The sequence below is a fragment of the Capricornis sumatraensis genome, chromosome 4, assembly GCF_032405125.1.
Source record: "Capricornis sumatraensis isolate serow.1 chromosome 4, serow.2, whole genome shotgun sequence".
Taxonomy (NCBI): Eukaryota; Metazoa; Chordata; class Mammalia; order Artiodactyla; family Bovidae; genus Capricornis; species Capricornis sumatraensis.
In genome coordinates, this window is record NC_091072.1 from 155,857,541 (window position 1) to 155,884,339 (window position 26,799).

General features: G+C 41.4%; 1 protein-coding gene across 1 annotated transcript in view; it reads right to left on the bottom strand.

Annotated features, from left to right (window-relative positions):
- The window catches only part of MRTFA (myocardin related transcription factor A), a 126,487-nt gene extending 103,255 nt beyond the window's left edge, over positions 1–23,232 (bottom strand). Inside the window, exon 1 of the mRNA XM_068970389.1 lies at positions 23,185–23,232. The gene's annotated coding sequence lies outside the window, so the exon portion shown is untranslated. The remainder of the gene's footprint in view (positions 1–23,184) is intronic.
- Between the last annotated feature and the right edge of the window lie 3,567 nt (positions 23,233–26,799).

Sequence of the window (26,799 nt, forward strand, 5' to 3'; positions counted from 1 at the left end):
GCTTGTACTCCCTAAAATAAAATATGCCCTTGCCCACATAGAGCAGAGAACGAAGATACAGAGCAGTGGTAAGAAAATCTGAGTCACTTTAACTGGGAACTGTTTCATCAAAGACAGATGGGAAACGTTCAGATAAGCACAAAATCTTGTTTAGAACACAAAGCTCAACAGATCTGTGGGAGGAAAAGGAAAGGGACTTGGAATGCACAGCACATATGAACAGAAAGACTCCACTAATACATGATTCCGTCAAGGTCATCCATAAAACCAGAAAGAACAGGACAGTAGCGGTGTCTTTCCTTTTTGTCCATACTCTGTCCTAAAGCATAACCTGATAGCACCTGATTCGGTCTTCAGACGGATATCTGTGTCTGGCAGCATAACACCTAAGTGCTCCCCGAGGAGAGCAGTGAGACCAGTTCTGCCAGCACCAAGGAGTCTCATTTTCCTTTGAGTAAAGGCCAGTGGATGGGAAGAGGTCCCCAAATGCCACTTGTATGAATCTTTCAAGATAGTCTCTGAAACAGGAAAACACTACAGGCTGCATTTTAGTCGAAGTCTAAAAATAACCAAAGAACATTCTCTATTTTTAGATATCTTACAAATTTAAGGACACTGAAAGTAAAAGAAATTATTAAAAACAAACTGGAATTTTTTTTAATGTTTTTAAAGACACTTTTGAATTGGGAAAACTGTTTTCAAGAGGAAGAACCTCAAAAACCCTGCATTCCTTCTGCTGACTGCCTCCTTGCTCCAACTTCCTTCATCTTCAAAACTTAAAAGATTCCCAACCCTACATGTTAACAAGAGCATCCCTCAAAGGACCAAAAGATGATACAGATAGAAGGTTTACCACAAAAGAGAAATTATAGCTAAGGAAAAATGTTAAGACAAGCTTTCACAGAGTCATTTAAAAGAGAGTACAGATTAGTGATTAAACACAGTACTGTTCAAAACAGCAAAAACAATTTAATTATATTAAAAGCAGCACCACTACAATAACAAAATGCCTAATTAAAGAAGACAAGTAGCTTTCCCTTCCATGTCTCCTCACTGAGCAGTCTTAAGATTGATAAGCATCTAATCCAAAGCTATGTCTGAATATCTAGAATTTGCAATCAAGAGAAAATTATAATACGTTTTACAATAAAAATCTGAAAATGCAGTACATTTACTGGACAATTTATATTTACCCTCCCTCTGCCCTCCTCCTCATCTCCATCCAGCCCTAGTGCCAATGTACCCAGTGTTTTTTAAGAAACCTAAGGCAAAAAGGATTTGCAGGAAATATGGGAATTACCGGACTGTACAGCCATCATTAACATCTCAGGTTCCAGTAGCGTCATGGCAGATTCTTCTCAGAAACAACAGCCCACAGATATCATGAAAAAAAAAAAAAAACTCAGTCACAGAAGAGGTTGTCTTCAGAGGCTACCGAAGCTTTCATAAATTCAGTCTCACACCTTATGTTCAAATCAGACTGTGAGAACTCACTCCTCTTCTGAGTGCAGTTACCAATTCATCCACCCTTCACGCAAGTCAAGATGGCACAGAGCTGATTTACTGCCGACAGGAAACCAACAAGCACTCAAGTTAAGACACATGAAGTGTGGTTAGAGCAGTAAGAAGCTCCTCCCCTTGCTGTCCGGCTCTGGGGGAGGGAAGAGAGGTACAGAAAGAGACCTTCAGAAAACAGACCAACTGCTTTTTTGTCTTCCTCTCCTTTCAAGAAGAGAAGATGGGGTTTTGTTGAAAACCTTAGTGTAAGGGACTCTGCTGCTAATGCAGTTTAGGACATAATCGGAACAACTCAATCTTATGAAAGACAGCCCGATTACTGACCCACGAGTGGGAGAATGGATGGGGATGAGGCATATATAAACACATACACACAAATAAATATGTCCTGTGAGTTATTTTCTGAAAAAGCGTTCCAATGGCTTTCTCATCTGTGATATTTATAGATAACAGGCTAAGGAAGTTGAGTATTTAACTACAGAAGCACAAATATTTCTCCACCCCCTCTCCAATTAAAATATCTGTTTCAAAAAGTCATCTGAATACATTCCAGAGCTATAATCTGTCTTTTCAATCTGCCAACCCCTTAAAAGAGCTCCTTACTTGCGCCTGTGTAAGACATGGGCTGTGTGAACAGACAGCTTACTGATGTTATTTGACTCTAACACGCTTTACGATCTGACTGGATGTTTGAAACCCATACGAAGACAGTTACAGAAATAAGAATTTCCCTTTCCTCATAAAGAAATGTCAAGTCATTTTCCTCTAGCAAAGAGCAAGATCTGAATAAATACGAATGTGGACATTTTAACCTTTCATCACAAAAACAAAAAGAAACTAAAACCCTGTCAAATTATAGCAATTTTCATTTATCCAAAATTAAAAACATTCATTCCCTTCACAGCACATTTTTCTGATAGTCTTAATAAGGATAGTAAGATGTCTTTTAGCTTATCTGATTGACTTTAAAATAGCTGAAAACTAGAAATCCATTTTTGGTATGGTTAACCAGAAGGCCTCCGTTTTTCTGGTTAAGTGACAGCCTGTATCTTAAAAGCCTACTGGGGGAACCAAGCCCAGCAAATGCCTTAATGCTCACATAGTCACACAAATGATAAATGAAAGTGCTGAGAGGCCTTAAAAGAGAAAACAGTCTCAGAATGACTGAGGGCAATACTCTGTTACTAGAAGAGAGTGAGCAATGCAGATTTGGGGTGGGGGAGTCTGTGGAAGAGAAAAAAGACTTCCTTTCTTTCCCACTCCAAGAACATCATGTTTAAAAGAAAACCCAGGAAAGCTCTATATAGAGCTGTGGGAATGACTCAACAGGCAACGGAGCGGCAGCCGCGCTCTGGGAAGAGAAGCATTCTCACTGGCCCCTTCTCTCCACCAAGCTCTCAAACTGTCTTATGAAAAATGGGTAAATTCTCTGGGCAGAGGTTACCAACAAAAGGAAAAGAATCCCGAACAGCTTGAGTCATCCCTGTGTCCCTACGTGGGCTGGACAATTTGCTACGTGAGGGTTTTTCAAACGAGATACGTTCTCACAGTTCTGTACTTACAGGAAAATAAACACAAACTCTAAGATTCCAGCAGAGAAGATGGTAGGAGGGGCACAGGGCCATTTCCCTCCTGCCAAAACTTCTCTCAGAATGCAACAACTGTCCATATTCCAGCCCTACAGAGATACAGGGCTGACGGTCACGTGCTGGTAGCAACATAAACCATCACAGCAACTCCACAGTCATTTATTTCATCTGCACTTTGGGATAAAAGGAGCTAAACAAAAAGTTTTTAAAACAGAAATCCAAAAACTTAATCTTAAAAAAAAAAAAAAAAAGAAAGAAACCAGTAAGCAGCAGCATCTTTGCCTACTGCTAGGATTTTGCATTCACCCCGAAGAGTAACAGCATAGCTTGAGACTCACTGGGAAAACTGCATTTAAAACAGGCGTCACAATTCCTAAACTCTGAACTCAGCTTCTGATCCACTAATTTTGGGGCAATTTAGCAAAATTTCATAGAAAGGGAGCTAGGGTAAACTTGGAAAAGGTCTCTGCACAAGTGAACATGATTTTCAAGTTGATGACACCAAGGGAATGAAGGGTAATGATCTTAATTCCCAATAAAATAAAAGCTCTTCTGCTTTTCATCATAACGCTCTAGCTAATTAGCACAAATTTCATATGGTGTACAGTCTCTATTACTCCACTCTGAAGGGACTTAATAACTGCAGGATAGTAAATATCGTTTACTCATGAAGCTGTCCCACCACCACCAGCTCCCCCAAAGGCCTTTAATGTTCATAATCGAGAGGAACTAGACAAGCTCTTATCCTGCTTGACTTTCCTCCTGGATCTGTCACGGCTTCCATACTCTTCCTGAAACTTCCTATTGCCTTGACTGCCTTTAAAAATCCTCTCTCTCAGACTTTTCCTCTCAGAATTCTAACTGGCTCCTCTCTCTCTGTCCCTCTCAGGGGCAGCCCTTCCTTTCCTCCTGTACACATTCTCCCGGGGCAACCTCAGCCTTTCTTAAGGTTTACCACCACCTACATACTGATCTGTATCTCGCTTTGTCTTTACCTGTAAGCTACCAACCATGTGCTGCCACCTGGCTTGGCTGTCCTAAACTCAGTATGTACAAAAGCAAACTTGCAATACCACTGCTCCGCTCCAGCTCCACAAGATACGGTACTTCCATGTGCCATCACTCAGCGGACAGTGCTCAGGTTCTAAACCATCAGCTTGGACCCCTCCCTCCCTCCAGCCCCAAACATTCAACTTTAACTAATTATCTTATAACTTATTCCTCAAATCCATCTTTTTATCTTATAACTTATTCCATTTTTTTGGTTCCACCTCTACAACCAGAGCTTTATTTTAGGTCCCTAACAGTTTTTGCCTGGAGAACAGTAACAGCTTTTTAAAAACATTACGGAATAGTGCGAACAAACACAAAGCAAAAAAGAAAGGAAAATAAGCAGCTTATGTACCTCATCAGTTAGCTTCAAAATGTATCAATACATGCTTGCTCCCCCTAGCACCCAGCCAATTCTGGATCACTCTGGAACCCTCAGGCTTCCCAGGTGGCTCAGTGGTAAAGAACCCGCCTGCCGATGCAGGAGACCCGGGTTTGATCCCTGGGTCAGGAAGATCCCCTGGAGAAGGAAATGGCAGCCCATTCCAGTGTTCTTGCCTGGAGAATCCCATGGACAGAGGAGCCTGACGGACTACAGTCCATGGGGACGCAGAGAGTCAGACACGACTGAAGCGACTTAGCACAGCACACACACTCTAGGCATCATCTAATTTCATCTTTATTCTAAATCTTGAAGAGAAGAACTATTTCCTTAAATAATTACACTACCATTACCACACCTAAATTTTAAAAAATGGTTCAATATTATCCAACTGTCCGGTAGATGTTCAAATGTTCACTCCTGTCTCATAAATTCTTTAGAGATGATTTATTCAAATCAGAGTCCAACAGGGCAACATACTGCATTTCATTAATATGTCTCTTAAATCTCTCTTTTTTTTTGCCACACCACCTGGCCTGTGGGATTTTAGTTCCTTGACACGAGATCAAACTTGGGCCCCAGGCAATCCGAGTCCTAACCACTAGACTGCCAGGGAATTCCCTCTTAAAGTTCTTTTAATCTACAGATTACTACTTCCTCTTTTTCTGTACTTTATTTGTTGAAAATAACCAGATAGCTTCTCCAAGTTTGGGCTTTGCTAACTGTATCCCAAAGATGTCATTTAACATGCTGTTCAATCCCTCTACAGCCAGTAAACTAGGAGTTAGATACAGAGTCATGATCCAACTCAGATTCAAGTTTCTCAGCAGAATATTTCACAAGTGGCAGTGTGTACTTCAGCAATAGCTTCTTAACTGTACTCCTTCTCCCCAGCCTTGCCTCAATTAAAAAACATCCTTGCTACCAACTGACTCTTATTCATCCTTCAAAACTCAGCTTAACTGCTGCCTTCTCCAGAAAGCCTCTGGATCACACCCTCCACAGATGTGCTAAATACCTCTCACTGATGCTCCCTAAGAACCTGTGCCCAACTCTATTACTGCTCCTTACCATGTGGTTCAATGTCTCTGTGTGAACAGAGCTCACACAGCGCCTAAGGTGGGCCAGCATTCATAAATGTATGCCAAATGGAATGACAAGCCCTATTTATCTCAGCAAATTCTAACAGCATGGGAGAAGTTCATAACAAAAGAATCCCTACCTACACAGAAAAGGCAGGTGGTCTGCTCCAATTTTCATTAGAACACATGCTCACGTGCCATTAACTAGAAACCTTACACGAGGAAGACTGAAATTACCCACAGTACTGAGGCACAGGGTTAGCATAAAAAAGGACATCCACAATAAAAACCTCAGGAATGTTAGCTGCTAACAGCAACGCAAACGCTCAAACTGGAGGCCATGAGGAGGAGAAACCAGAGAAGCAGAGGGCCTGGCTCACCCAACAGACCAAGCGATCCTTTAGGCACTGACAGCGAGCAGATTCACTAACAACTGGCATCATTTTCTATGAGGGACTGGAGTATACACAGGTATACACAAAATTAAGAATGCCTTTCTGTGATCTCTGTGGGATTTCAGAACACAGAAATGTAATCATGTTCCCACGTCCATTTCTCCCACCCAAGTACCAACCAGGCCCAACCCTGCTCAGCTCTGTAGATCAGACGAGATCCCATGTCCATTTCTGATTTGGGTTCTCACAAGTATTTGCAGGAGTTTACTGAGGTTCAGCTCTACAAAGAGCGTCATCACACTGAAGTTTTACAGGCTCCAACCAGTTAGGTCTCTCCCCCAGACACCTGGTGTTGGGCAAAGTGAAAACACCCAAAAGATAACAAAACCCAACACCCAGACAAGTTGTTACAGGTCCTGGGCAGCTTCCACTTGCTGTGAACACAACACACTACTGATGAAAAACCCAGCCAAGACCCGTCAACCTGCGAGGCTCGCACATTACCATAGGTATGCTATTCCTCAGCCTCAGAGCAGACAAAGGGTATCCCTCCAGCTAATTTTTCAAAGGACAGTCAAGGTTAAGGAGTATGATAGCCATAAATATAAACAGCCAGCTAGCTTATTTATATGGCATGTCGGAAATATCGTCATCATGTATGGTGTCAACGCCAGTGAAGGCACAAACACAAGGATGAACCGCATGCCACCGTCTCTGCCTTTGAGGAGCTCATCATGAAGGCAGAAAATCTCTAACGAACAAACAAAAGAAGAAACAAAGAGTCGAATAAATAAGAGCACAAACAAAAAGCTAAACAAACATAAAAGCAGCAGATCTCTGGATACCAGAGATCTGGATTGCTCCTTAAGGGAAAGATGATGTGAGCTGCCTCTTAAAAGTCACCAGCTTTATCAGTTTCTTTTCCAGTTCCCAACTCGACACACTTGTATACCCATGAATCATAAAATAATACAGCCACAAGAAACCCAGTTTTGACCAAATCCAGCCCCTTATTCAGAGAACTAAGAGTGAGAAACATGTAAGAAACTCTTCTTTCAATTCCTGACCAGTGGTTCCCAGTCTGTCACTTGAGTACTTGTGGGAGAACCTTAAAAATGACATTTTAGTGAGAAAGGAACGGTCCAGTTAGTAACAGATGGAATGGTCAAAAATGATGACAAACATTTGGGGAAAGATTACTCTTCAATAATTATCAAAGAAATACAAACTGAAATGAAAACATTTCAACAATCACATCAGCAAAGTCCTTCACAAAGAAGACTATCAATGCTATTAAATGAGCCAGGCACTCAAACAGGGTTGACAGACGTGTACATTGGTGGGTCATTTTGGCATGGAACAAGACAACGTATTTCTCAAGAACTTCAATTGTTAATATGACCTAGAAGGCCCCGTACTACCTACTTATTTCACATCACTTTCTCTCTCTCTCTCCACTGACAGAATGATATTCGTTCAGTTCTTCCGTTCCAACTTTTCCCCAGAACCCTTGTCCCAGACCCCTATACCCACCTCCTCCTCTCCCTCAGTCTTAACACAGGCTATGCCCTCTTTCCTTAGATGGGCCACACACTACTTGTGCTTCGGTTATCAGTCTAAATGTCACTTCCTCAAAGAGGCCTTTCCTGACCACTCCCACCCCCCCCAAATTAGAACCATCACCACTGATTTGCTCTTCTATATGACATCATCTGCTTTTTTCCCCCAAGCACTTCCCAAAATTTCTAACTGTGAATTGGCTTGTATAATTGTTTAATCTTTCTCTTTCACTAAACTCCATGACAATGAAAACCTTATCTGTCTTGTTCCTTATTTGCTGTCCAATACTGAGCATACAGGTGATGCTCACAAGTCACTAAATTTTTTCAGTATTAAAATCGTCAAATTCTTTAAGCCAGTATTTCACTTCTAAGGAAATAAATAACTCAAAATGCAGAAAGACTTTAAAAATGTTCATCCAAATATCAGTGTAAGTGCAAAAAAAAAAAAAAAGAATGATTCAAATGTCCAATGAGTGGGGAAATTAACTCAATGATGATACAGAACATAAGTTTTACACATAATGAAAGGCTGCTTATAAAAAAATATTTCAATGACTGAAAAATCTTGAGTTACAATGCTAAATAAAAAAATGACAGTTGAGTCTACAGTACTGCTGCTGCTGCTGCTAAGTCGCTTCAGTCGTGTCCGACTCTGTGTGACCCCATAGACGGCAGCACACCAGGCTCCCCCATCCCTGGGATTCTCCAGGCAAGAACACTGGAGTGGGTTGCCATTTCCTTCTCCAATGCGTGAAAGTGAAGTCGCTCAGTTATGTCCAACCCTTAGCGACCCCATGGACTGCAGCCCACCAGGCTCTTCCGTCCATGGGATTCTCCAGGCGACAGTGCTGGAGTGGGTGCCACTGCCTTCTCCAGTCTATAGTACTAGCTCAGTTATTTTTCAAACATACATTTAGAAGAAGAATACCGGGAATTAAACCATGTGCCAAGAGGAATTTTCTCTGGGAGACAGGAGTTAATCTTATGTGTGCTTGTTTGTTTTGAGGGAGATTCTACCTAGTATCTGTTTCCCAGGTGCCTAGCACAACATGTGATGAATACTCAAGAACGGGAAATTGATTTATCTCTCAGTACTGAGATGGAACAGGTTATGAAATTCTCTAAGTCACATTACAAGGAGAATTGCTTAATGAACTAACAATCTTAAGATCAGGGCATTTTTCACACTGGCTAATCTAAAAAACCCTTAACAACCAGGCTTCCTGAGGAACCTAAGTAACAAAACTCCTTTCTCCAGGAAAATAATATATGTTGGAACAGAAACTGCCCACTCAAAACTTTTTAGTTTTCCCAGCAGTTAATTAGCACCTCCTGTGCAACACTAAAGCCTGAAAGGGCACAGTGTACCCTTGAAGGAAAAAAACAACATTATCTGCCTTTTCTGCCATAGGCTACACCTATGGAAAACAAATGAGTATTTCCTAAGTTTTACACAAAGGAGAAAAATCTATGAAAGGGGAACAAATGTGTCCTTTATCAACGTGTCCTTTTCACTCCCATTCTATTCTGTTCATTTCTCTTTACATAACACTTCTCATTCCACCCAGCAGAGCCTATAAAGATACGTACAAACTTATACCTGTTATTTCTTCCAGAAAAATACTTGGGATCAGCAACAGCACTTAGAAAGTAAAAAAAAAAAGGTTAAATGATACCGCAACAGTATTAAAACATACAAAACTTTAAAAACTAAATCTAACAAAAGATGTGTAAAACCACCACACAGAAAATTATAAATACCTCATTAGGAGATTCGGAAAATATAAATAAATGGAGAGGGAATTCCCTGGTGGTACAGTGGTTAAGACTGTGTGGCCACAGGACTGGAAAAGGTAAGCTTTCATTCCAATCTCAAAGAAGAGCAATGCCAGAGAATGTTCAAACTATCGCACAATTGCATTCATTTCATACACTAGCAAGGTAATGCTTTCAAAACCCCTCAAGCTAGGTTTCATCAGTTTGTGATTCAAGAACTTCCAGATGCACAAGCTGGATTTAGAAAAGGCAGAGGAATCAGAGATAAAATTGCCAACATCCACTGGATCATAGAAAAAGCAAGGGAATTCCAGAAAAACATCCATTTCTGCTTCACTGACTACACTAAAAACCTCTGACTGTGTGGATCACAATAAACTGTGGAAAATTCCTAAAGAAATGGGAATACCAACCAGTCAGAATGGCTGCGATCCAAAAATCTGCAAGCAATAAATGCTGGAGAGGGTGTGGAGAAAAGGGAACCCTCCTACACTGTTGGTGGGAATGCAAACTAGTACAGCCACTATGGAGAACAGTGTGGAGATTCCTTAAAAAATTGCAAACAGAACTACCTTATGACCCAGCAATCCCACTGCTGGGCATATACACCAAGGAAACCAGAATTGAAAGAGACACATGTACCCCAATGTTCATCACAGCACTGTTTATAATAGCCAGGACATGGAAACAACCTAGATGTCCATCAACAGATGAATGGATAAGAAAGCTGTGGTACATATACACAATGGAGTATTACTCAGCCGTTAAAAAGAATTCATTTGAATCAGTTCTGATGAGATGGATGAAACTGGAGCCGATTATACAGAGTGAAGTAAGCCAGAAAGAAAAACACCAATACAGTATACTAACACATGTATATGGAATTTAGAAAGATGGCAATGACGACCCTGTATGCAGGACAGCAAAGGAGACACAGATGTGTATAACGGACTTTTGGACTCAGAGGGAGAGGGAGAGGGTGGGATGATTTGGGAGAATGGCATTGTAACAGGTATACTATCATGTAAGAATCGAATCGCCAGTCTATGTCCGACGCAGGATACAGCATGCTTGGGGCTGGTGCACGGTGATGACCCAGAGGGATGTTATGGGGAGGGAGGTGGGAGAGGGGTTCAAGTTTGGGAACGCATGTACACCCGTGGTAGATTCATGTCAATGTATGGCAAAACCAATACAGTATTGTAAAGTAAAATAAAGTAAAAATAAAAATTAAAAAATAAATAAAAATAAAAAAGAAATGGGAATACCAGATCACTTTACCTGTCTCCTGAAAAACCTGTATGCAGGTCAAGAAGTAACAGTTATAATCAAACATGGATCAACAGACTGGTTCCAAACTGGGAAAGGAGTACATTAAGGCTGCATATTGTCACCCTGCTTGTTTATATGCAGAATATATCATGCAAAATGCCAGATTGGATGTATCACAAGCTGGAATCAAGATTGCTGGGAGAAATACCAACAACCTCAGATATGCAGATGATACCACTCTGTTGGCAGAAAGTGAAGAGGAACTGAACAGCCTCTTGATGAGGGTGAAAAATGAGAGTGAAAAAGCTGGCTTAAAATTCAACATTCAAGAAACTAAGATCAGGGAAGCCAGTCTCATCACTTCATGGCAAATAGAAGGGGAAAAGTGGAAACAGTGACAGATTTTATTTTCCTGAGCTCCAAAATCACTGCAGTGACTGCAGCCATGAAATTAAAAGATGCTTGCTCCTTGGAAGAAAAGCTATGATCAACCTAGACAGCATATTAAAAAGCAGAGACATCACTTTACTGACTAAGGTCCGTATAGTCAAAGCTATGGTTTTTCCAATAGTCATGTATGGATGTGAGAATTGGACCATAAAGCTGAGTGCCGAAGAACTGATGCTTTCAAACTTTGGTGCTGGAGAAGACTCCAGAGAGTCCCTTTTACAGCAAAGAGATCAAACCAGTCAATCCTAAAGGAAATCAACCCTGAATACTCATTGGAAGAACTGATGCTGAAGCTGAAGCTCCAATACTTTGGCCACCTGATATGAAGAGCCAACTCACTGGAAAAGACCCTGATGCTGGAAAAGATTGAGGGCAGGAGGAGAAGAGGGAGACAGAGGATGAGATGGTTGGATGGCATCACTGACAAAACAGACATGAGTTTGAGCAAACTCCGGGAGATAGTGAAGGACAGGGAAGCCTGGTGCACTGCAGTCCCTGGGGTTGCAAAGAGTTGGACCAACTTAGCAACTAAACAACAACACTGAACGAAAGAAGATATAATCATGCCATTCACATAAACTTCAACTAAACTATACTGTTTAGAAATGTGTTTATAGTGGGTAAAACAAATCATTTTCAAGGAGTCAGAATAGTGGTTCCTCCTAGGAAGAAGAGATGGTGTTGTAATCAGAGAAGAGCATATGGGAGGCTTCTGCGGGACTCACAGTGAGCTACTATTGAACTAAGCAGTGGCTACCCAGATCTTTGTTTTATGGTTCTTCTGTAAACTATCGTGATTTATGTACTTTTCTGTGTATATGTTATCGCCTGCTCCAAAAAAAAAAGAGAGAGAGAAAGACAGGAATGGTAAAATACATGTGAAGTTGCTTCAGGTGTGTCCAGCTGTGTGACCCTATGAACTGCAGCCAGCCAGGCTCCTCTGTCATGGGCTTCTCCAGGCAAGAATACTAGAGTGGACTGCCCTGTCCTCCTCCAGCGGATCTTTCTGACCCAGGGATCGAACCTGTGTCTCTCTGTGTCTCCTGCACTGGCAGGCAGGTTTTTACCACTAGAGCCACCTGGTAAAATACACAGCACCAATCTAATTCTAAGGGAAGTGTTTAGTATAAGACTTTTCAGCTATGCAGATCTAACTTCAGATGTTCTGTCCTGCTGTTCTCTAAGTATATTCATAACTGCTGGATCGTGAACAATCTGTGATTCAGAAATAAAGGTTTCTACACGTACAGATAAAAATAATTTCTTGTGGGTGATATTTCAAGTTTTTATTTACTCAATCCTTGGTGGGTTGGAGAAAAGTATTTTCTCAATAATGAGAATGCAAAATATAAAAATTCAAGTCATATGACGTTCTCAACAGCTTTAATAACCAAACATGGATCTGTTCCCTAGCATATAAGACGTTCAGGAGAGCAACCGAAGGGATGCTAGGGGGACCAAGCAGGGACAGGGAAAGGTTAATCTTACCATTGTCAAAATTGTGCCTGGTATTCAACCTCTGTCTGTGGCCCCCAAAATTATCCCCCATAAACAGACTAGCCTATTATTTAGTATGTGGTGGTGGCGGTTGGTGGTTTAGTCGCTAAGTCGTTTCCGACTCTTGTGACCCCATGGACTGTAGCCTGCCAGGCTCCTCTGTCCATGGGATTCTCCAAGCATGAATACTGGAGTGGGTTGCCATTTCCTTCTCTAGGGGATCTTCCCAACCCAGTGATGGAACCCAGGCCTCCTGCATTGCAGGCAGATTCTTTACCAACTGAGCTATGATGAAAGTCCAAAATATAGAGGGCAGTGGTGGTGGTGATTTAGTCTGCAGCACCTAACATGGAAAAGAAAAACAAAGAAATTTGGTATTGGTTAGCTCTGATAAAACAGCTAATGGTTTGTTCATTAAAGTACAGGAGAGGGGACTTCCCTGGTGGTCCAGTGGTTAAGAATCTCCGTTGCAATGCAGGGGACAGGAGTTCAACCCTAGATTGGAAAACTAAGATCCCAAGTGCTGCGGAGCAAGTAACCCCAAGCCACCGCCGCTCAGCCCCAACCACAGAGTCTATGTGCTGCAACTACTGAGCCCGCGTGTTGAAACCAACCCCTGAGGCAACCAAATGAATGAATTTAAATTAAACTTAAAAATAAAGGAAAAACTAGTAGCCGAGGTCCAAGTTATTCTTCTCTATACTTTTCAACATCTTCTTAGGCACTTTATAAATATCTGCTGAATAATCATTTCCATACTGGTCATAGTAGTGAAAAGGAGCAGGACTGTAGGAAGGTACAAATGACTGTCCTGAAATAAAATGTTAAAAGTCAAGGATAAAATAAAAGGTCAAGAATACAATCTCAAAATACCACCTTTCTCTTAGAAACATTTATGAACTTGTCATCCATTAAATTTTCTAACTTTTGTCTGTAATGCCTTCCCAGTAAACCATTTCATGTAACTACTATTTATTGTGTCTTAAATCCATAACACCCAAACTTCAAGAAGCACACCTCTTAGGGTATAAGCAAGTACCCAACATATAAATGGATTATATTCCAAAACTTCATTTGTAATTTGATCATTTGGAATATGGAATGTACTTTCCCACAAAGGCCATGAAATATGAAATATGGCAAAATTCCCAGGGTTGCCCACAAAGCCTATAAGGTAACTAAATTGTAATATACTTGCAATGAGAAAAGGGGGCAAATCGTATTTCAGCTCTCATCCTAGAGGCTCTTGAAAACAGGCTTTATGCAGTCTCAGCCAGTTCTGAAACTCATTCATACTTGAAAGTCTGTTATCAGTATAAAGAACGGGTGGATACGTAAGAAAGAGACAGCCAAAGAGTACTGCGCCATTAAAGGAAGAAGCAAAGTAAAACTTAAATTTTCCATCATGACACATTCATTCAATGTGTGCCAGAACTCCTGTAGCTGGAGCCAAAGGGGACGGTGTTAGATCATTAGAGAGTTTTTTCCAGGCTTCTCCAAGCCCAGGCTGGAGAGAATCTACAGGTACGTCAAACTTATCTTTTAGAAGACGACAAAGGACTAAAATACACCTTGAATCACTCTCCCAACTTTTTCCAATTAGGTCAGTAAAGGTCGGGTTAACCAAAGGCACCTCCTCTCAACAGAATTCCAATCTCCCCTGTTAAGGAAACAAGTATCAGGACTTTGACTGCCTACTCCATAAGAATCCTTGCTCAAGCAGTGAGTTTCCATGTAACATAGGCTTCTAAAAGAAAGATCTGAGAAGAAGCAAAACTTCACTCCACCTTTTCAACACAGCATACATCATCCATGAAAAAGTACCTCCTCTAAACCCCAGAAATTATTTTGCTCTAGAAAATCACACTTCCCGATTTCATAATCCCCTCAGGGATTTTCCATTTCTGCTCTTACCTTCACCTCCCTACCAATAACCATGCAAAAGAGACCTACTGCAAAATATAATAATCTTCCCCTTTTGACAGAAAGAAGCACCACTAAGATGAACAAACAGAAGACCCAACTATGGCCAGGAAAGCAGCACAGCTAGACGCTGACAACACAGCCCCGGTCCAGATATTCACCTGCTGGCTCCTGCATGGGATAAAAGAGAAGCTAGCAAGATCTTACACCATGGACACAGCTCTTCTGCAACTTTCTGGTTTTCTTAATTTGATTAATAACTCCTATTTTCCCCCTATAATAACAGAATCTGATTTTGATGGCCATTTTAATGATTTCTGCCAGCACTTAGTATTCCTGGCCATTGCTATACATTCCATAAGGTATTTTTCTGAGGTCAAACGTCTTATAGATTATTTCTTTATTAAGCCTGTCCCCTCTTCTCCAGCATTATTCTAATACCAATATTTCACCACTGTTTCCCTTCTAATGTTGAATACAATTTCAATTTGGGGGGTTTATTTTCTCCTGCCAAAATGACAATTACGCTGTACAAACCATTTTGTTTGTCTGTCAAATTTAAGTGTCCATATTCTCCTGTAAGCAAGATCACAATGAATGAATACGGCGCTCCTGGCAGTTAGGAGACCATTCTAGCAACTGAAGAGGTTGGCTTAGACACAGCTCAAACTAACAGAGACAGATGACCTAGATCAGAAGTTTTCAGCTTGCGCCCTTTCAAGAGCAGCTTGAGGGGCAGGGTGCCGAGCAAGCAGGCCTCTGGCTCCTTCACACAGGTTTCAGCCAACCCAAGCAGCTGCTGTACACCCTGGACTTATATATGTAATTTCAAACTTACAGAGATCTTCAACTTAAAAAAAGTAGTTAAGACTTCTGGTCTAAATGTTTTATCACTAATTAAGACAATAAAAGAATGACTCCACAAAATACTTCACCTTTAAAGAAATGGACTCAGTCTTTCTTTCAAACAGTCTAAACCATAAATTAAACAAGTTATTTTTTTCTGTCCAGCAAGACTCAACAATCACTTTATTAATTGCTCAGATTTAATAAATCAGTGTTGCAGTGAGTTAATAGTTTTAGTTTCACCACTCATTCATTTGCTCACACATTCCACAAACATTTATCAAACCCCTTGATACTCAGATCAATAGCACTAGCATCACCAATGGATACCGGTTAGAAATGCAGAATCTCTATGGATAAACAAGGTCCTACTATAGGACAGGAAACTATATTCAATATGCTGTGATAAATCATGATGAAAAAGAATATGTACATAAATTTATATCTGAATTACGTTGCTGTACAGTAGAAATTAACACATTATATATTGACTATACTTCAATTAAAAAAAAAATTTTTAATGCAGAATCTCGGGCCTCACCCGGATCTACAGAATCGGAAACTGCATTTAACAAGCTCCCTTCTGATTCCCTGACAGCTCAGTTGGTAAAGAATCCACCTGCAATGCAGGAGACCCCAATTTGATTCTTGGGTTGGGAAGATCTGCTAGAAAAGGGACAGGCTACCCACTCCAGTATTCTTGGGCTTCCCTGGTGGCTCAGCTGGCAATGTGGGAGACCTGGGTTCAATTCCTTGGTTGGGAAGATCCCCTGGAGAAGGGAAAGACTACCCACTCCAGTATTCTGGCCTGGAGAATTCCATGAACTGTATAGTTCATGGGGTCACAAAGAGTCAGACACAACTGAACGACTTTCACTTCTTGATTCATGGGTACATTAGAGTTTTTGGCTAGGCACTAAAGACAGCATTCATCTCACTCACAACTGCACTCACACGCTAGTAAAGTAATGCTCAAAATTCTCCAAGCCAGGATTCAACAGTACGTGAACCGAGAACTTCCAGATGTTCAAGCGGGTTTTAGAAAAGGCAGAGAGACCAGAGATTAAGTTGCCAACATCTGTTGGATCATCGAAAAAGCAAGAGAGTTCCAGAAAAAACATCTATTTCTGCTTCATTGACTATGCCAAAGCCTTTGACTGTGTGGATCACAAGAAACTGGAAAATTCTGAAAGAGATGGGAATACCAGACCACCTGACCTGCCTCTTGAGAAATCTGTATGCAGGTCAGGAAGCAACAGTTAGAACTGGACATGGAACAACAGACTGGTTCCAAATTGGGAAAGGAGTACGTCAAGGCTGTATATTGTCTCCCTGCTTATTTAACTTATATGAAGAGTACATCATGAGAAACACTGGGCTGGAGGAAGCACAAGCTGGAATCAAGATTGCCAGGAGAAATATCAATAACCTCAGATATGCAGATGACACCGCCCTTATGGCAGAAAGTGGAGAACTAAAGAGCCTCTTGATGACAGTGAAAGAGAAGAGTGAAAAAGTTAGAAAACGAAGATCATGGCATCCAGTCCCATCACTTCGTTGCAAATAGATGGGGAAACAGTGGAAACAGTGGCTGACTTTATTTTTGGGGGCTCCAAAATCACTGCAGATGGTGATTGCAGCCATGAAATTAAAAGACGCTTACTCCTTGGAAGTAAAGTTATGACCAATCTAGACAGCATATTAAAAAGCAGAGACATTATTTTGCCAACAAAGGTCCAACTAGTCAAGGCTATGGTTTTTCTAGTAGTCATGTATGGATGTGAGAGTTGGACTACAGAGAAAGCTGAGCACTGAAGAATTGATACTTTTGAACTGTGGCATTGGAGAAGACTCTTGAGAGTCCCTTGGACTGCAGAGAGATCCAACCAGTCCACCCTAAAGGAAATCAGTCCTGAATATTCATGGCAAGGACTGATGTTGAAGCTGAAACTCCAATACTTTGGCCACCTAATGCGAAGAACTGACTCATTGGAAAAGACCCTGATGCTGGGAAAGATTGAAGGTGGGAGGAGAAGGGGATGACAGAGGATGAGATGGTTGCATGGCATCACCAACTCAATGGACATGAGTTTGGGTAAACTCTGGGAGCTGGTGACGGACAAACAGGCCTGGCGTGCTGCAGTCCATGGGGTCTCAAAAAGTCAGACAACACTAAGCAACTGAACTGAACTGAAAGATACCACAATAAATAAAACATAATCCTTCCTTTCACAAAGTTTCTCATCTAGTCAAATATGGTAACAAATAAGTAGGCTATTATGCACAGGGTTCTTCTGAAGAACAAAAGGGCAAGCCCCTAACCTGAGAGTCTGAGGAAGAGGTCCTGAAGGAAGCAGCTCCTTCCCCTGGTTCCAGACTTGAAAGAAACAAGAGTCAGAAGAGGAGGAGGAAGAAGGTTCTTCCAGGAAGGAAAAAGAGGACATGAAGTGGAACTGAGCAGTGGAAGTGTCTCTTATGGGAAAACCTAAATATTATATTGTGAGGAGGAAGAGATGAGGGGCGGGGCAGAAGCTGGCTGTGAAGGTCTGCCAGGATGAGAACAAGGGGAGGAACTGGGATCCGCTAAGGGAGAGAGTGATGGCGCCCCACTCCAGCACTCTTGCCTGGAAAATCCCATGGACGCAGGAGCCTGGTGGGCTGCAGTCCATGGGGTCACAGAGAGTCAGACACGACTGAGCGACTTCACTTTCCCTTTTCACTTTCATGCATTGGAGAAGGAAATAGCAACCCACTCCAGTGTTCTTGCCTGGAGAATCCCAGGGACGGCGGAGCCTGGTGGGCTGCCATCTATGGGGTCGCACAGAGTCGGACACGACTGAAGCGACTTAGCAGCAGCAAGGGACTTGATGGACATGAGTTTGGGTAAACTCCGAGAGTTTGTGATAGACAGGGAAGCTTGACGTGCTGCGATTCATGGAGTCACAAAGAGTCGGACATGACTGAGCGACTGAAATGAATTGAACTGAAGGGATTTCATGAAGGAGAGCATCAACCTCATTTATGGCTTAGAAAGATCATCCCAGGGGCCACAGGGACAAGATCTAAACCAAGGAGACATGACTTAGAAGGCCATTCTTGGAGTAATCCAAACATGACCATTATTAAGAAGTGTCAGCCATAGAGACTGCAAGAAAAGAATGAATTCAGTAGAAATGACCATTGTGAAATTTACAAAAATCGGTGGCTGGGAGGAAAGAGGAAAAAGAAAGAAGATGGAATTAAAAATTACTTCTGGAGGACAATTTGGAAATAATGACTTTAAAATCAAAAACTTCACACCCAAACATGCTACTTTTGCCATCAGAAGGACAGAGTGTTCTTTATGTCCTTATCTTTTCATCCACTCCTTCAAGTTTGTCCTATAGTTACTTGCACCAAGATTTATACCAAGATGTTTACTGCAGTTTTATTTACAACATAAAAAAATAAAACCAAGGCAAGAGTTTCAAAGGAGACTGGCTAAATGCTAAATGTATACACACACAATTCAAATATCAGAGAAAAATGTTTTCTAAGACAGCTGAATGATACAGCAAAATCTCATAATATTACACGGAACTAATTTACACAGAGTATATATGTATAAGAGTAAACAAATAAATGAACAAACAAAAAATGACAGAAAATATACTAACTGCTCCTACTGGCTATCACTGAACTGCACAGTTACGAGGGAATTTTGCTTTTCTTTTTTCCTATACTTTATCTGATTATGAAACAAATGAAACTCTTTACGTTTTCATTCAGGTAGAAAACAAAACAACTCCCTGTTCTGAACATCTGGGTAAAAGGTGGTCCCAATTCCTACAATGCAGAATTCGGGAGTAACAGCAATAAGATGATGAGTTTTGCTCTGAGCATATTCAGTCTGTAGCACATCAGTGAAGACACAAGGCAGCCAAGCCTAAGAGTCTGGACTCAGGGCAGAGACATGGCCTGGAGATAGAATATGAAGTCAGTGGCATATAATGGTGGTTAAAGCCAGAATTCTGGGGGAAACCATTCAAGGCAAAGACACCAGGTAAGAAGTGAGAAGCCTCTACAGCTGAACACTGGAGAGTAATAAAACTTGAGAGGTGAGCAGTCGTTGCCATTGTTTTCAGTCAGTAAGTCACGTCTGACTCTCCGTGACCCCACGGACTGCAGCACTCCAGGCTCTTCTGTCCTTCACTATCCCCCAGGGTTTGCTCAAATTCATGTCCGGTGACTCGGTGAAGCTATCTACTCATCTACCACATCCGATTCACCTCGATTCACGGCCCTGACATTCCAGGTTCCTATGCAATATTGTTCTTTACAGCATCGGACTTTTACTCTCACCACCACACACATCCACAGCTGAGCATCATTTCCACTTTGGCCTGGCCATGTCATTGTTTCTGGAAGTATTAGTAATTGCCCTCTGCTCTCCCCCAGTAGCATACTGGACACCTTCCAACCTGCGGGGCTCATCTTCCAGTGTCATATACTTTGTGCCTTTTCATACTGTCCATGGGGCTCTTGCAGCAAGAATGCTGGAATGGTTTGCCATTCCCTCCTCCAGTGACCACGTTTTGTCAGAACTGTCCACTATGACCTGTACATGTTGTGTGGCCTTGCATGGCATGGCCTATAGCTTCACTGAGTTACATAAGCCACTTCACCACGACAAGGCTGTGATCCATGAAAGGGAGAGGTAAGCAGAGAAAGTAAAAAGATCTGTGCAGGGGAGTGACTAGCAAGATCAAGTTTTTAAAACTAGAGCAGTGTCACAGACATCACTGGAGAAAAAGCTTCGGGGGTGGGGGGCGGTGGCCAACCAAATGGTGCATTGAGGTCAAACAGAATGAAGAGTCCCTATCTGATCCACAACAAAAGAACACTAATGATTCTGGCAATGGGAGCTTCTGAAGAGAGGCAGGGACAGAGGCCAGAAGGCGGGAAAGTAGAGACAGTAACCATAAACTCCTCTTTTAGGAGCTTGACTATAAAGGGAAGGGAATTGCTGTTACTCAAAATGGCGGGGGGGGGGGGGGAGTCCGGTGATTTATATGACAAAGAACAGAGAGAGAAAGGCTGAAGACACACCAACGCCTCGAGAGTAACACCCCCAACGCCTCAACAGCAACTGCTGCCTCCTACTCCACTGAGACCACCACAGCCGTCAGCGCTAATTTCCCCGCTTCCTGCCCAAGATACGAGAGCGTTGCTGTCTACCGTCGGTCGTCCCCTTCGCCGCCGTCCCTCCCATTCCAGAAGAATGCCGGGCCCCACTCACGCTCAAGGCAGAGCCAGTATCTTTTGGATCCCATCCTTTCACATCTCCCAAGAACTTTGTTCCATCAGTCATCCTTTCTCTTTTTCTGTCTCCAGCTTTTCCCTCTGGACTAACTCTTTCCCCTTAGCATATAAATAAACTGAACTTTCTGCCATCTTGGGGAAATAATTAGAAATGAGAAAAGAACACAAACAATTGCTTGAGTGTCTACTATTTCCCAAAATAAAAAAATGCTTGAGTTTCTACTACATTTCCCACTATGGATGTAAAACAGAGTTCTTGCCACAAACATGTAGACCATTCACCTATTTATTCAACAAATATTTACTGGGTGCCCGCTACGAACCAAGAGTAGAATATACACTGTAAACAAAAAAGTTTCTAGCCTCATGAAATGTAAATACTATCAAAGATGAGGAATACAGATAATAAAGACATATACACGCACGTACAAATCCACACATACAAGCCACAGTAAGTGCTTAGAGAAAAGCAAAGCAGGACAGTCACAAGAGGTGCTATCTTAGATAAGACAGGTGGGAAAGGCCTCCCAAAGAAATGACATTTGTGCAGGAACTTCAGTAACAGGACAAGTATCAAGGTCCTGGGGTGGAAGCATACTTGACCCGTTCAAGAAATAGCAGGGAAGCAAGCATGGCTGGAACAGAATGAGCTGGGGAACAGAGGTGAGAAATCAGGTCAGAGGTGATACCAGGACCACCTCATAAGAACTACGATTTCGTCTTAGGTCTCATGGCAAGTCACTGAAGGGTTCTGAGAGGAGTGTAACGATGTCTGACTTCAGGCTCAGTTGAGTGGAGAATGCCAATTACCACACAGGGAGATGGAGAAGTACAACGACAAAGGGCAACCAGGCAAACACAAAGAGGGACACCTACCAGTGGAGACGAGTGACAGCAGCCTTCTCAAAGGGAGTGATGTCCAAACAGAATACTGAAGGACAAGTAAGGGTCAGCAAGAAAGCAGCAGAGGGCAGAGGGGGTGGAAATGGAGGCCATGATGTAGAAAAGTCAGAGGAGTTTTGAAAACGTTTGGTATTCGGTACAACTACCAAACAGTCAAAACATATTTTATAAAAATATACCACTTATACTATCTGCCTAAGAAAAAGACATCAGGGAACAAACCTAATAAAATATCTGCATGACCTTTGTGGAAAAAAATTATAAAATCAGTGCCTAAATATTAAAGAAGGCCTATTTAACCAGAGACATAAAACTAACTAAATGGACAGAAGACCCAATATTTACAATGTATATTTCCCCCCCCTAAAATCAAAATCCCAACAAGTGCACCCAAAGACATGTACAAGAACTCCACAGCAGCGTGATTCGTAATAGCCTCAAACTAAAACAAACCAAATATCCATCAAAAGTAAAAACGGACAAATTACAATCATGAAGCGGTTTGTGCAGCAATGAAAATAAAGCCACACACAGTTCAACACAAAAATTTCAAAAGCATAAAAGAAGCCACCAAAGGAACGCCGAGCCCGTTCACATCAAGTCTGCGTGCGCGCTGTCGCTCAGCTGTGTCCAGCTCTTTGTGACCCTGTGGACTGCAGCCGCCAGGCTTCTCTGTTCATGGGGTTCTCCAGCAAGAACACTGGAGCGGATATCCATTCCCTTCTCCAGGGGATCATCCTGACCCAGGGATTGAACCCAGGTCTCCTACACCGCAGGTGGATTCTTTAGCATCTGAGCCACCAGGGAAGCCCCAAGTTTAGAAACAAACAAGGTAACCCATTAGCTAACCTATTATACTATAAGTCAGGACGGTAGTTTTCCCTGGGCAGGAAGAGAAAATACTGATTGGGAAGAAGCACAAGGGGTGGTTCTGGGGTGCTGGAAATGTTTTATTTCTTCCTTAAGTAGTAATTATGCATGTATATTCACTTTATGATAACTCAACAACCACAATGCTTACAATTTGTGTTCTTCTGTATCAATGTTATACTTTGATAAAATGGAAATGTACTAATGTCTGCAATTTACTTTGAAATGCATCCAAAAAATAAGGTGGATTGATGCACTGAGGGATAGATCTATTATAAAGAAAATATTATAAAATGTTAATGGTAGAATCTGAGTGATGGATATAAAGGTGTGCATTGTAAAACTCTCTACTTCATCATATGTTTGAAATTCTTCATTTGGAAGAAAAAAATCTCAATGAGTTTTCTTGTAGCATTTCACAAGCTGATTCCAAAATTATGGAAAATTAAGAGGGCAAGATTAGCCAAAACAATTTGGCTCCCCAATTAATATAAGTATTACATAAATGTGTATATAGGTTTACAAAGTGAGAAATATTACTAAATAGGAGAAGCAAAGAAGTAGGGAAAAAAATAGAACATAATTATGGTAATCGAGGCAGGAAATGCTGGCTTACAGTGATCATCTAAACTTCTTATTTCTCCATTTTGTAAGAAATAGTACAATTATAAGAAACTTCCAAGAGACATAAAATAAAGGATCTATGACATCATAAACATGAAGACCTTCGTTCAAATCATGCATTTCAATAATTCCATATCTACTCACCATTCTTCCGCTCACTAAGTGGAGGCAAATTGGGATTCCTGCCAGGGTGGAGGCCGAGGGTCAGCTCGGGCTGCAAGGAGAGCTCCTGCAGCTCATTGGCAACAGCCTCACTCTGGGGGCTGGGAGCCGCGGACAGGGACACCAGAACGGGTTCATCGTCGTTCTCGCCAGCCCCTCCTCCGTCCAGCCCATTCACAGCAATGACGGAAGGGGGCAGGCACACAACACTGGAGAAATCCACCTTGGCTTTCGTGATGGCAACCTGGAAACGGAAAAGGAAACGAAAAGTTCAGACGTGGAAAAGGGACAATTCCACTGAGTACAGAATGCTGAATACTAATATTATATTACTGGTGCGCTACCACTATTCTTAAAAAGTTTTTTGTAAAGTAAGCTAGCATTATTATTAAATTAATATTTACTATGCTCACAGTAACCTCAGATATGCAGATGACACCACCCTTATGGCAGAAAGTGAAGAGGAGCTAAATAGCCTCTCGATGAAAGTGAAAGAGGAGAGTGAAAAAGTTGGCTTAAAGCTCAACATTCAGAAAACTAAGATCATGGCATCCGGTCCCATCACTTCATGGGACATAGATGGGGAAACAGTGGAAACAGTGTCAGACTTTGTTTTTTGGGGCTCCAGAATCACTGCAGATGGTGATTGCAGCCATGAAATTAAAAGACGCTTACTCCTTGGAAGAAAAGTTATGACCAACCTAGATAGCATATTCAAAAGCAGAGACATTACTTTGCCGACTAAGGTCCGTCTAGTCAAGGCTATGGTTTTTCCTGTGGTCATGTATGGATGTGAGAGTTGGACTGTGAAGAAGGCTGAGAGCCGAAGAATAGATGCTTTTGAACTGTGGTGTTGGAAAAGACTCTTGAGAGTCCCTTGGACTGCAAGGAGATCCAACCAGTCCATTCTGAAGGAGATCAGCCCTGGGATTTCTTTGGAAGGACTGATGCTGAAGCTGAAACTCCAGTACTTTGGCCACCTCATGAGAAGAGCTGACTCATTGGAAAAGACTCTGATGCTGGGAGGGATTGGGGGCAGGAAAAGAAGGGGACGACCCAGGATGAGATGGCTGGATGGCATCATGGACTCGATGGACGTGAGTGTGAGTGAACTCCGGGAGTTGGTGATAGACAGGGAGGCCTGGCGTGCTGTGATTCATGGGGTCACAAAGAGTCGGACACGACTGAGCGACTGAACTGAACGGAACTGATGCTCACAGAGTGCATGAGATTTCAAGTCTGGCAACTGTCCTCAACTATATCACTCAGGAAGACAATGTACAATTGAAATAAAACCAACGCACAAACATGTCGATATATGGCAAAAACCATCACAATATTCTAAAGTAATTATCCTCCAACTAAAATAAACTTTTAAATAAAATACTATAGAAATAAAAAAAACCAACGCATATACACCTCTCATAGGATAAAAGGCAACAGTAGCAAGGAGAAAGAGCTATGAGATCACGCTTACCTTCCAACTACTAAGGAAAAGTATCTTGAGAAATAATACTTAATGAGTACAAGATATTAAAGTATATTGTACCAACTTAATCTGGGGGAGAAAATTTCTTTAAGAATTCCTTAACCACTAGATTCCACATAGAAATATGGAGATGTCTGTTTGATAACAGATAATTGCTCAAATTTTTTAAAATTTTTATACAACCTGTAAAGGTTACTTTCCATCTAAATACTGGCTATATTCCCCATTTTGTACACTACATCCTTGATCCTATCTGAGACCCAATAGTCTGTACCTCCCATTCCTCGTCCATCCATATTGCCTCTCCACCCCCACCAGCCCCCCACCGGAAACCACCAGCTTCTTCCCTGTGTCTGTGAGTCTGCTTCTTTTTTGTTATATTCACTAGTTGGCTGCATATTTTTAGATTCCACATGTAAAGTGATATCATACAGTACCTGTCTTTCTATGACTTATTTTACTTAACAAAATGCCCTCCAAGTCCATCCATGTTGCTGCAAATGGGGAAGAAAAAAAAAACTGTTCTTTTTCATGGCTGAATAGTGTTCCACTGTGTGTACGTGTGTGTACACACACATATACATATATGTGTGTGTACACACATATATACATATATATGTACATGTGTGTGTGTATATGTATATCACGTCTTTATCCACTCATCTGCTGATAGGCACTTAGGTCGTTTCCATATCTTGCCAAGTGTAAATAATGCTGTTGAGGTACATGTGAACACTGAGGTGCAAATTGTCTTTTCAAAGCAGTGCTTTTGGTTTTTAGCTCAAATATTTAAACCTACCTGAATATTTAATCATAGTACCCAGGAATGGGATATTAAAAAGCAAAACACATGACAACATAAGAAAAAGATCTTTAAAAATGAAAAAGAATACAAATAACATGTAAGTCTTTCCAAAAAGATGAGAATTAACGGTTAAGGGAATTAAGACTATATTCACCCATCAAATCCTGTGGAATTATGAAGAAGATTTTTTTCAAAGCATTTAAAATGCAGAAAATGTTTATTTAAAGTTTTAAAAAGTAAGATATAAAAATATTACACAGGGGGGAAAAAGACCATAAAGTCACTCAGTCACGTCCAACTCTTTTGACTTCATGGACTGTAGCCCGCCAGGTTCTGTCCATGGGATTTCCCAGGCAAGAATACTGGAGTGGTTTGCCATTTCCTTCTCCAGGGGATCTTCCCAACCCAGGGATCAATCCAGGGTCTCCTGCATTGCAGGCAGATTCTCTACCAACTGAAGCCAGGAGGAAGTCTACCAAAACACAAAATGGGTTTTGTTTGTTGGACTATGAAAATTTTTACTTTTAGTTTCCAGATTTTCTCTAAAACATGTATTGTTTTTATAATGAAAAGGCTATAATTCTTAACCTAAAAAGAGGACCTAGGGGCTCCCTGAAGACTTTAGTGAGGACTTGCATCCAACGTGCTTCAGATGAAGAAATCACCAAAATATTGGAAAGCCATGAAATGAAGAAAGACATTGAAAACTAAAAGGACCATCACATCCACCATTATGTAAAGCCTTCACTGTGCCCAAAGCTAACTGTAGTTCTGGGTGATCCTCATAAAATACAAAGGAAAGGAAATGATCCAGGTAAGAGCAATTAAAGGGGGAGGGGTTTGACATTAAGAAGAATAGGGATATTAAGAAGGACTCTCTACTCCAAAAAGGATGAAAGAAAGTGAGTGAGGGATGTTCAAAAGAAAAAATATATATTAGGAACGCAATAGTCTAAGAGATAGTATGGGCAAACACTGGAAAACAATTGTTAAAGGGTTTGAAAAAGTTTAGGAATTATATAATAACAAATGCCTACCAAGAAAATCCAGAATCTGACCTTCAAAGAATTTTGCCTATCTTATCTATGATTTACCATCATTTAAGCCATGTCTCTATGTGTACCGGGAGAAAACAATTGTTATACATGATTAATCCATCTGGCCTGTTTGCTAATAGCATGTTTGCTTTCCTTAACAGGAGCCTTTTTTTTCAATTTCATGATATTCAGAAATCCTGTCAGGGAGAAGAGCTCTGTGTTGGGGGCTGTGGGCCGGCTCTCCGTGGACCACGTGGAGGAGCTGC